This window comes from Micropterus salmoides, unplaced genomic scaffold (genome assembly GCF_014851395.1).
Source record: "Micropterus salmoides isolate LMB-PRFRI ecotype aquatic unplaced genomic scaffold, ASM1485139v1 Ms_hic_scaffold_19, whole genome shotgun sequence".
Classification (NCBI taxonomy): domain Eukaryota; kingdom Metazoa; phylum Chordata; class Actinopteri; order Centrarchiformes; family Centrarchidae; genus Micropterus; species Micropterus salmoides.
In genome coordinates, this window is record NW_024041039.1 from 29309269 (window position 1) to 29321846 (window position 12578).

The window sequence follows — 12578 nt, forward strand, 5'->3', positions numbered from 1 at the left end:
ACAACTACTCAAAAATATTTTTTTAATGATTTGGGTTTTAGCATTAAAACAAAGCGCAAAGCCTCCTCAGAGACTAACAAAAATTGCCACAGCTGACTATATTTCAAGTCATCCAGGCGGGGTATTGGGTTAAGTTTTCAACCAGCAATAATCACGTCTCAGGAGAACTTCATAGACTATGAAATTGCCTCTGCGAAAGGATACAGAATGTACCTATCAGTTAAATGTGGATCTGAAACAACAACCACAACACCCGCGGTGCAAGTGATAACCCTTACTGGACTGTTATTGCACAGATGTGGCTTATGAACTGCAAACCCCGCCTTTTTTTAAACATGAAATGGTAGTCATACCCTGGACTCTATGGATGACTTATTATTAGCAAGGTCCGAATTAGAGCTGAGTGAAATTTAGCCAGAACTTAGATGAGTTTCATTTCAGCAAGAGAATTGAAAGACAAGTTGAAAGGCTTTGTATTTGTGAACAACTACTCAAAAAATATTTTTTTAATGATTTGGGTTTTAGCATTAAAACAAAGCGCAAAGCCTCCTCAGAGACTAACAAAAATTGCCACAGCTGACTATATTTCAAGTCATCCAGGCGGGGTATTGGGTTAAGTTTTCAACCAGCAATAATCACGTCTCAGGAGAACTTCATAGACTATGAAATTGCCTCTGCGAAAGGATACAGAATGTACCTATCAGTTAAATGTGGATCTGAAACAACAACCACAACACCCGCGGTGCAAGTGATAACCCTTACTGGACTGTTATTGCACAGATGTGGCTTATGAACTGCAAACCCCGCCTTTTTTTAAACATGAAATGGTAGTCATGGCTTGACCAGCATACCCTGGACGACTTATTATTAGCAAGGTCCGAATTAGAGCTGAGTGAAATTTAGCCAGAACTTAGATGAGTTTCATTTCAGCAAGAGAATTGAAAGACAAGTTGAAAGGCTTTGTATTTGTGAACAACTACTCAAAAAATATTTTTTTAATGATTTGGGTTTTAGCATTAAAACAAAGCGCAAAGCCTCCTCAGAGACTAACAAAAATTGCCACAGCTGACTATATTTCAAGTCATCCAGGCGGGGTATTGGGTTAAGTTTTCAACCAGCAATAATCACGTCTCAGGAGAACTTCATAGACTATGAAATTGCCTCTGCGAAAGGATACAGAATGTACCTATCAGTTAAATGTGGATCTGAAACAACAACCACAACACCCGCGGTGCAAGTGATAACCCTTACTGGACTGTTATTGCACAGATGTGGCTTATGAACTGCAAACCCCGCCTTTTTTTAACCCTCCCGCTGACCTGGCTTTGCATAGACATGGCGCGTCCTCCTCAGGGTCAAAGTGTCTCGCGATCCGCCTTGTCAGCACAAGCGGGACAGTAGGCGAGTGCGCAGCTTTCGCAGAGAAATTTCATGCACCCGCGGCAGACGGTGTGCGTTTTGCGATCCCTTTTCAGCGGGCACAACTGACCCCTCTTTCTCTTGCTGTGTGCTTGGGACCAGCCGAGTGGAACTGTGTACATGGGACCTGCCGAGTGCAGCTGTGTAATGGGAGCAGTCAAGTAGAGCTCTGTGCTTGGGACCAGCAGAGTGGAGCTGTGTGCTTGGGACCAGCAGAGTGGAACTGTGTACATGGGACCTGCCGAGTGCAGCTGTGTAATGGGAGCAGTCAAGTAGAGCTCTGTGCTTGGGACCAGCAGAGTGGAGCTGTGTGGGGCGGTTTACATGGGACCAGCAGAGTGGAGCTGTGTGGAGCTGTCTGCTCGGGAGCAGCAGAGTGGAGCTGTGTGCTCGGGACCAGCCGAGTGGAGCTGTGTGGAGCTGTGCTCGGGACCAGTAGAGTGGATCTGTGTGCTCGGGACCAGCCGAGTGGAGCTGTGTGCTCGGGACCAGCAGAGTGGAGCTGTGTGGAGCTGTGCTCGGGACCAGTAGAGTGGATCTGTGTGCTCGGGACCAGCCGAGTGGAGCTGTGTGCTCGGGATCAGCAGAGTGGAGCGTTGTACATGGGACCAGCCGAGTGGAGCTGTGTGGAGCTGTGCTCGGGAGCAGCAGAGGGGAGCTGTGTGGAGCAGTGTGCTGGGGAGCAGGGAGCAGCACAGTGGAGCTGTGTGGGGCAGTGTACATGGGACCAGCAGAGTGGAGCCGTGTACATGGGACCGGCCGAGTGGAGGTGTGTGGAGCTGTGCTCGGGACCAGCAGAGTGGAGCCGTGTACATGGGATCGGCCAAGTAGAGTTGTGTGGAACTGTGCTCGGGACCGGCCGAGTGGAGCTGTGTGCTTGGGACCAAGCAGAGAGTGGAGCTGTGTGCACGGACCAACAGAGTGGAGCTGTGTTCTCGGGGGTAGCAGAGTGGAGCTGTGTGGAGCAGTGTACATGGGACCAGCCGAGTGGAGCTGTGTGGAGCTGTGTGCTGGGGAGCAGGGACCAGCACAGTGGAGCTGTGTGGGGCAGTGTACACGAGACCAGCAGAGTGGAGCTGTGTGGAACTGTGTGCTCGGGAGCAGCAGAGTGGATCTGTGTGCTCGGGAGTAGCCGAGTGGAGCTGTGTGCTGGGGGCTGCGAGGGAGACGGCGCCTCCTCTCGAGGAGCGGCCGGACAAGCGCCTTGCCCAGCTGCTCGAGGAAGACTTGTCGCGCTTGCGCGGCATCCACCCGGGGTTGATCTCTCGCCACAGGACAAAGGCGTTGTACGCGGACACGTCGAGGACATTGTGGAACATGACGAGAGGGCCAGCGAGCCGTCATTCTCCTGCAGCTGTACGTGGCGATCACCTTGTCCAGGTTGTCGACGCCTCCTTTGGTGGCGTTGTAGAAGAGGACGATGTCCGGCTTGCGGTCTCAGCGTCGTGCTCATCAGCAGCACGTTTCTGTTTTTCTTGGGCACGTACGAGAGGTGGCGCCCGCGAAGGCGAACTTTGAGGAGAAGACAGCCATGCCCTTGGCGGCGAGCAGCGCGGGCGGAAGCTCGGGCTTGTTCTTGCGCACCGTTCCGAGCATGGTGATGTTTCGCTCGAGGAGTCGCCGGCCGAGCTCGTAAGAGGTGAAAAAGTTGTCGCAGGTTACGCCGCGGGGACCCTCGAGGCCCTCGGTCAGGTCGATTCAACTGAATTTATATTCAAATATATATATATATATTTATCACAATTTTATACATTTCATCCTTGTTTTACACACACACACAAAAAAAACCAACAACAAAAACAACACGGCAATACCTCTGAAGGGAACCAGCTGCTCGTCCACCATTATCTCGGGCCTGCGGATGCTGCGGTGGCTGAGGATGCTGCCGACCGTCCTGATGCTGCCGACGGTCCTGATGCTGCAGTGCTCATAGTCGTCGCGTGTCCCCGTGTGAGATGCTGACATGTGGAGGACCATGTGATTGCACCGTTTTTGGACACAAATGTTTGTCTCTCTTCTTCTTCTTTTTCTTCTTCTTCTTCTTCTTCTTCTTGTTCTTGTTCTTGTTCTTCTTCTTGTTCTTCATCATCTTGTTCTTCCTCGCTCTCCTGGCCGCTCTCCTGACCGCTCTCATAGTCCTCAAAGTCTTTGTCCAACACGTATTCGTCGTCAGAGTCATCAGAGTACCAGTTGTTTTCCCGGTTGTCGTTGTCCCGGTTGTCGTTGTCCCGGTCCCCGGGGTCTGGAACGCTCATGGCTCTGTGTTTTTTTTTTGTTTTTTTTTCGCAGCCCCCGGTTGTGTTTCGGGCAGTGTGTTTGGGCACGCTTTCCGCTACACTTTCTACGTCTCGGTCACGGGGGTGTCTTGGTGCGATCGCTCGAGACGTGGTCTTTCTTTTTTGTTTTTCTCATTAGTAGGCTTATTTTATCGTGTCTTCTTGCTGAGCGTAATACTGCTACTCTGCTCGGGCTCGGTCGTTGTGTTTTTTTTTTGTTCTGCACAGTGCGAGGGCGCTGCTTACTCGGCGAGTATAGTTCCGCAGGGACCGAGCGGTCGGTTTGACCCGGTCTGGACAGCATGAGGAAGCGAGAAAGTCCCCTGAGTAGTTCCGAGCGGACGTCTTGACCCGGTCTGGACGGTGCCAGGGCGCTGCGTGTACCCGCTAGTTGTCAGACAGATGGCCGCGAGAGGGTGGCGAGCCCCATTGCACCCGGTTTGTTCGAAGGGAAGGGAAAGAAGCGAGCCGAAGTCATTATGACCCGCTCGGGACAGCGGGAGGGTTAAATAGGGTATCAAGAACCGGTTCCAAGTTGGATTTTCAAGAACAGTGGATTAGTTAAGAGAGTGCGTGTCCGAGGAAAGTTGGTATAAACATCTTAAAGATCTTAAGGTGTTATAAATTACTTTCTATACAAATCCCACATTGGCCGTTGGAGCAATGATGATTTCACACAGGCAGAAGTGGATGGTACCTTCTGGCCTTGAGCTGCATTAGCGGCCGGTGATCTAGCAATCTGTTCCTTTATAAAGTCTAGGTGCTTGTGCAGCTTCAGGCCATTGTCGTTCACCAGGTAGTCAAACATTTGTAGAGAGGCAGTCTCATGCTGCGACAGGAACAGACTTGTTATATTAATATGGGAAAGTGAATGGTCATATTTGAAAATGAAAGCGCAGGGACTCATTACTCAAATAGAAAGAGCTTATTACAGCTAAAACATGACAAGACACAAATGTGAATACTTGTCTTATCGCTCATGTTTGCCGGACGCCAGGTCTGTGGTCATAACTTACAAAATAACTTACAAAATAGCTCTTATCAGTTATAGGAAGTTTTGCGTGTCTGTAAACATTCCAGTTAAATATGGTGTGCCTCAGGGGACGGTCTTAGGACCCATTTTGTTTTCCTGGTATCTGCTTCCCCTTGGACATATTATTCATAAAAATGGCACTTCTTTTCATATTTATGCTGATGGCACACAAATATACAGACCCTGGAATGCTGAGTTCACTTAACAACTGCTGTTGTGAAGTAAAAAAATGGATAAATAATCAAATATAAATAAATAGTCAAATAATTTCCTCCAGCTGAACTCAGACAAAACAGAAATCCTGGTCATCGGGTCCCAGCAGATGGCAAAACAAATACTGCCATCTGCTGGTTCCCTAGTAAATCACATTAAGCCTGTGGCAAAGAACCTTGGTGTTTGGTTTGATAGTCATTTAAATTTCGAGCAGCACACCACAAAGCTTGTTCAATCATGTTTTTATCAACTTAGAAATATAGCAAACATTCGATCTATGATAACTTTGAAAGGCCACCAAGACCATTTTACACGCCTTCATCTCATCACGCCTGGATTATTGCAACAGCCTTTTCACCTGTTTAACCCAAAAATCTATTGATCGACTCCAGACTGTCCAGAACTCAGCTGCCAGGCTTTTAACCAGAACAAAAACAATGACCACATTACTCCTATTTTAGCTTCATTACACTGGCTCCCAGTATGTTTTAGAATTGACTTTAAAATTCTGTTGATTACTTTTAAAGCTCTTCATGGCCTCTCGCCTTGTTATATTTCTGAACTTTTAGTCCCATACACACCAGCACGTACCTTGAGATCCTCGGGCAGAGGTCTGATGTCTGTTCCAGAGTCTCGACTGAAAACTAAAGGGGACAGAGCTTTTGCTGTCAGGGCCCCGAGGCTCTGGAACAGCCTGCCCGAGGAAATCAGGTCGGCTGAGTCAGTGAACTCTTTTAAGTCCCTTCTTAAAACATACTTTTATAGGAGAGCCTTTCCCGGTCTTATTTGACTTTATTTTATCCCTTTTTATTTTATTCTATTTTGCAAATTTTATATTTATCTTAAACGTGTATTTTAGTCTTTTCAATGTTTTCATGCTTTCATCTTGTATTGTTTTTGTATTATTGTCTTTACACTTGTTAAAGCACTTTGTAACTTATTTTTGAAAAGTGCTCTACAAATAAAGATTATATTATTATTATTATTATTATACTTCATTCTGAACAGTTCCCTAAACTTTCATGCTTACAAGCAGCCTAGGTTCTAACTGCCTGCAAAAAGCCTCTGTAAAACAGGATGCTACTCTTTGCTGTCACTTCAAGCCATCTGGTACCAAGAATTTAATAACTATATATCAGTTAACAAATTTAGAAGAAGAATGAAAAGAGGGCAGACTGTGTCAAGGAGGGAGTTTAGTTGGTGGGTATTTTGAAGACTACATCACCTATTTGAGAATAAAAGGATTTTTGTCTGACAGGGAGATCTTTCCAGCCTTCTAACGGGTTGATATCTACTGGACTCCAGATGATTTTAATTTAGGTTTCAGTCTACAGACTACATTATATAGTAGATAAAAGCACTCAAGCTCGAACAATCTGCACAGTGGGTGACCAAGAGAGAATTTCAGGGATTTCCCAGTTACTACTTTACTACTAAAAATAGCCAACCAGACTGTACGTGGTTATTTTTGGTTAGTTTGACTTTTACACATAAAAAAACATTTTGATTTGTTGTGTGTGAACTTCACACTAAGCTACTTGTGTTCTATTCCTATCTGGAAAACAGAGGATAATAAAAACAGTTTTGCTTATAGTCTTACTCATGCCCACACCCAGTGACAAAGAAGGTAAAACTTGAAATGTGTAAGGACCTGTGTACCACTCACAGAGGTCATGGCAGAGCTGCACACAAAGGATGTCTCTGCGAGAGACGAGGAGTTCTGGCTACCTCTCATTCAAGAGACTGTACAAGTCGTCCTGCCAAGTAACCCTGTGCCAGCACACAACAAAACAACTCATTCCATACAAGATGTACAATGCAAAAAACCACAAAACATCACAAACAAATAATTATGTAGAGATAAATAAGACTAAGACTTTATCTAACATTTGGAAATACAACCTCCTTTTGTTTCAGATGCTATTAACCTTTTTTATTGGTTACTGCTCTCAAGGATTCCTTGCAGTGAGGCAATTTGAACACAAAAGCTCTTCCAATTAACGAGAGCATCAGTAGAATAGAGTGAAGGAAGGTGATTCCACATCTGCTGTTCGACCATTAACACGGTCCTGGCTTTTATATATCCCAGCCTTTGACCTATATCCTTCCACTTCATTATCTAGTCTCTGGAACTGAGGTGTGTTGATGATTTGATGAGTTGGTGCAACTCTGTGTGGCCGTGGATGGGATCAATAAACACCTGGCAGAAGACAGGACAACAAAGAGCTATGAAAACCATTCATAAATCAAAACAGAAGAGTGCCAATAAGTCCAGCCTCTGTGTTTATCTTTGGGTGGCAGGGTGGTCTCAACAAAGACACCAGGAGATAATATATATATATACATATAAGAATTAAACCAGAATGCAAAATAAAACAAGACAGGTTTAAGTAAGAAACAGCGAGGTAAAATGCGGCTCCGGTCTTTGGGCCCTGACAGAAAAAGCTCACTCGCCTCTGGTCTTTAGCAGTGACTCTTGCAAAGCTACAGGCCCACTGCTTGAGGAACTATGTGAAGGCTCGTGTGGACTTACAGTTCAGTAATATAGCTAAGTGCCTGGCCACAGAATGCTTTAAATTTGAAAATCTATTTGAGAACAAACCAGCCAGTGTAAAGAGCAGGATGAAACTGGAAACACAAATGCAAAGCTTCCACTTTTGCTAAGAGGTCTCTGAAAGACCCATAAGATTCACCCTCAAGGATCTAGCAACAAGTCTTTTTCTTCACTTCACACAATCATCTGCTTTAACAATTTTTTCCTCCAGGCTTGTAATCTTAATTTGTGAGCAGGGATACCACAGCCCAACACCTGTGATTTTGTTGTGCTGGATAACAGAGCAAACATAATTGTTTTGATGTTGAATTATACAACACATAATAAAAACACAGCAGTGAAGTGACAGTTTAGCCACCAGAGCTACTACAGAGAGCTGTCACTGTGATATGCTAATAGAAGTAGTGCAAATGCAAATAAAGATTACTGTGATAATATAAAATGCAACTTGAAGATAATTAAATATATAAACATACAATTGTACAAAAGGTTGACAACAGACTGTGTAGCAGCCTGACGACAGAATGCCGGTCAGCATTTGATTTCACCCCGCCATTGAAGAGAAGAGGCAAAACCTTCCCTCAGCAGCCATGTTTCCATCCAATTGTCATGCGAATTTCAAGCTGACTTTTGAAATGTCGCAAAAAAAGTGAAAAACCATTGCTAATTAGGTGCGTTTCCATCAGCCGGTTTAGAGCGAATAAACCAGGCTACGACAAGCGTAGTTACGTCAGTAGCTGACGTTACACGTGGCTGTAATAAACAAGACATATGCGTTCCATACCAGAAACAAAACCAGCTGCATGGACCTGAGGACCATGGATGTGAGAAAAATTGAGGGAGATCTTCAGGAATGCGTTTCAAGCAGGCACGCTGATACCAGCCACGTCTCCGCGCGTAATGGGAACATCCGGCAAGACCCCAGGTCAAAAAGTGCTCTTAAAGGCACTGAAAATATACTTGATATTCACATAGTATGCTTATAGTACATTCATACTTAGAACATGCTTACTACAAGTATATTAAAGATATATTCTCCTGAGCTTTAACATACTTCTCAAAAGTATTCTTTGAATAAATTGGTAATAAATATGTACTTAATTAAACTTTTAATAAATATGCTTAAAAAAAAGTATGTTTTTTACAACATTTTAGTTTATTAAAAATATATTTATTTAACTCTCAGTAAATACTATTTAGGTGTATTTTGTGGAAGTACATTGTTAAACAATTTCACTTTTAGTGGGTTAAAAATATATTGCCAAATATGCTTCATTGTGTAGGCTGCTGCAAAATATTGTAATTATTTATGTAATTGCCACATGTTTCAGCCTGATTTCAAGAAGTATGATTTTTAAAACATATTTTTTTAACATTAAAATATGTATGTATTATTTATTTTTCTCATTTATTTTCTTTCTTTTAATTTTTTTAAATTAGGTAAATAGCTAGTTGAGATCAGAGACCTCTTTCATAAGGGTAACATGGCCCAGAAGGAAGTTTTTAACTTAACAAACAACAACATATAGAAATAAGCATACTTTAAATCATAATGCAGTTATACTTGTTTCTGTTTGTAAACAGAAAACACATGTGTGCACAGGGGCGAAGTGTGCCCTCCCGCCCAGCCTACTAGCGCAGTGCATTCAGTTGGACCAATCAGAATCAATTTTGCTTAAACTTACATACTGCACATCGGGACCAATGATGTTGTGAAGCAACAGTCTGAAGTGTTGAAAGAGGATTTTAATAATCTGTTGAACACAGTCAGCTCTTTGAATGCTGAGGTGTTTATCAGTGGCCCTATACCGCCAATCCGAAGAGGAGCTGAGAGATTCAGCAGATTGATGGCATTGAACACGTGGCTCTCAACGGCATGTACTGTCCATTCAGTGCATTTCATCATCATTTCAGACATCTTTTTAAGGCAGATGGACTTCGCCTTAACAAGTCAGGAGTAAAATTGTTCAGCTCCAACCTGTTTTACTTTCTGCGTCACTCATCTGTTCCCTCTGCCAAGGACAAGAGACAAGAGGAATCTAAACAAGAAGAAGACATAACACAACACGCCAGAAACCTTGAAGGAGAGCCACCCCAACCCACTCCAGAAGACAGCTCTGATCACAGGAGACATCTGAGCCAAGAGCACCTCCCTCACTGAAAACCAACAGTGAGGATTCACCATCTCTACCCCCCCAATCCCTATCTAGGTCACCCTTATCTCCAGACACCCTTTATCCCCTCTCCCCCCTGTTGGACTTCACTGATCACATGGAAGACCTGGTTAGAGCTGGGACCAAATTTACTCCCCGCACCTTCCCTCACTCCACTCCCATTTTCTCTACCATAAACCCCCCTCACTGTCCACCTCCACCTCTGGTTCTAAGTCCTCCAGGTTTGACACGTGTCACAAATACAGCGCCCAGCCCGTCCTCCCGCTCCGCAATGGCGAAAAAGCCCAGTAATCTCTGACTGATATGTGCTGGGTCCAGGCTACAAGGAAAATAGCACTCATGACTCTTCCCAGGACAAGTGTGCTGGTAGTCTTCTCCATCCCTGTCTTGACAGGTAACAGAAAAAGCATGGTGAGTGTGTTAAGAAACAGGAAGCACTCAACATATCCTGCAAATTTTGTATTAATTCCTTGTCAGCCTCAGCCTGTCGAAAAAAGTGGGCCAGATAATGTTATTAACACACTAAAATTAGCTTTGTTAAACGTTAGGTCTTTGGCAGGAAAAACATTTTAATTCAATTATTTTATAATTACTCATAATCTTAATTTCATGTTTTTCACTGAAACTTGGTTGGGCCAAGATAACAGTGCAGCTGTCCTTATCGAGTCTAACCCTCCCACCTTCAGTTTTATGAGTGAAGCTAGATTGCATAAGAGAGGAGGTGGAGTTGCTATTTTGTTTAATGACTCCCTCCAATTCAAAAAGATGTCTTATGGGAATTTTGCTTCTTTTGAATATGTGGCTATGTGTGATGACTTTTGTGAACTACTGTCTATAACCTGTATTGACTTTAACTGTGTAGTTATTGTTGGTGTAGCAAACCTAGATTTAGTTATGCATTTTAATACATTTATGAGAATTAATACCCAATTATGAATTTTAATATTCATAAAATAAAACAGTATTCCTCGTTAAGGGCACCACTGGAGTTGTTATAATCCTAGAGTCTCCGGACCTCTAGGTAGTTTTGAATAATTATACAATTATTACTAGTGATCAGTTAGTTAATAATCGCTCAATTATCTTAAATCAATCAGTCAGTCTCATATCTAAAAGGGTCAATTCTCTTGGCAGGGACGTAGAAATAGGCAACACACACAGCTCTTGATTATATTACAGTGAATTTATTCTCTAACTAATGTGATAAAAAAGATGGTTGAATACAGGGAAAATAAACAATTGCTGAGCAATGAGCCTGGAGGTTCGATTGTGGGAAGCATTTGGCTCATACGGCATAGGAGAACTAATGAAAGTAAGCTAACACTATGAGTTTAGGAGTTAAAAAGGAAATATCTGACCACAGAATGTGTGTTAGGTCTTACTGCTTGTCGATGGCCTGCTTTGGCCTGTTGCACGGGTCCCACTCTAGCTGCCCGATCCTGGCTTTTTGCTAGGGATTCTCCGGGGTTCTCCGTCTGGCAATTTGGCTGTTTTCAGGTTTCCTTCGTTGCTGCTGGCGAGACCACGTGGCTTGGTCTGACCTCGGTGAAGTTGGCTCTACGACAAAGGCTTAAAAATGGAACTTGGTCGTTCCTGAATTAGTCCAGTGTAACTTAACGGACTGATAACTTTAACAAAACAAAAGAAATAAAGAAAATAAAACAAACTGAGGGGCAGATCAATGTCGCGGCTCTTCACGTGTGTAGCTTCAAGTGAACAAAAGGACGCAGGACGCGTGCCGAAGCGTCCAGAGAGCCGAGAGAGAGCCGAGGGGGCAAAGAGTGGAAGAGAGCACGAACGACGCTCTTTTGTTGTCTGGGGCGTGGTTCCCCAGAGGGCGTTTCAGGTTTCCCAAGGGACTGCCTTTCTAAACTTAATGTCTAAAAGAAAAGAAAATCAATCTGCGCGTATTATAATCAATATTTTCCACAATCGAACCTCAATGGTCAAACGGTTGTACTGTTCTAAGTTAAGCATTTGGTAACAGGAAATATTTATACATATATACATATACAATTGTCACACTATTGGTTAGGATATTTATACATTTAACGGCATTTCCAACGAGGGTATGTAATACTTATTTCGTCCACTTGGGGGAGCTCAGGTTACATGAGGAAAGCTTAGATTAATCCAAGATCATCTCTCCTTAGGAACCGGGGAATTATTGTTGATTCATCCTTAAATTCAAGCTGGCGGTTAAGAGTATAGTAAGACATTTCTCCATCATCACTTCCAAAGGAATTCCGTAAGAAAGCATTATGAAGAAGCATTGATCACATTAGATGAGGGAGTGTCTTGCTGAAGATAAAAACACTGCAAAAGTAACTTATCTAGACTCCCTCCAGCACTAATATCAACAACAGATAGCAACAACATGCTAACATGACTACTCAAATAGAGGCAAACGTAATCAAGTAACTAAAGATTTAATTAAACTTAATTAAATGCTTTGAGTCTTTGGAGACTCCAGTCTTTGGTTATTTAAAGTCCGGCTCTCTGGGTTATGTCACACTTGGGTGAGACAGGGGTTAGTCCCTTTGATGGGTAATGAAACACAGAGCAAGGTCAGTTGCCAGGTTAACATGTGTGGGGGGGCCAGTTTTGATAGGCTGTTCAGGGAAATGCTAATCGCTGGTTTGTGTCCATGTGGTGTCCGAACACTAATGCTGTGATGATGTGTTGAGAAGAAATCCGCTAGACACTGTTCTTGATCATAAAAGTTTATTACATCAAGGAGTTCAGCATCAATTACAAGCTCTGCAGCAGCTTGGAGAGTGACCCAGCCCGATGGCCACTCTGTCTCTCTGTACATCAAACATAGCTTATATAGAATATGTTTAGGTATCTGTTAGATACCACAGAAGGGTTTGAGTCTGCAAACTGAAAGCTCCAATCCATATAAGGGC

General features: G+C 43.6%; 3 non-coding genes across 3 annotated transcripts; all 3 read right to left on the bottom strand.

Annotated features, from left to right (window-relative positions):
* Positions 1–61: 61 nt before the first annotated feature.
* Positions 62–202, bottom strand: LOC119911110. The gene has a single exon (XR_005445802.1). It is a non-coding gene; the product is annotated as a U4 spliceosomal RNA (small nuclear RNA).
* Positions 203–545: 343 nt separating this feature from the next.
* Positions 546–686, bottom strand: LOC119911111. The gene has a single exon (XR_005445803.1). It is a non-coding gene; the product is annotated as a U4 spliceosomal RNA (small nuclear RNA).
* A 348-nt stretch (positions 687–1034) lies between these two features.
* LOC119911112 lies at positions 1035–1175 on the bottom strand. The gene has a single exon (XR_005445804.1). It is a non-coding gene; the product is annotated as a U4 spliceosomal RNA (small nuclear RNA).
* Positions 1176–12578: the final 11403 nt, after the last annotated feature.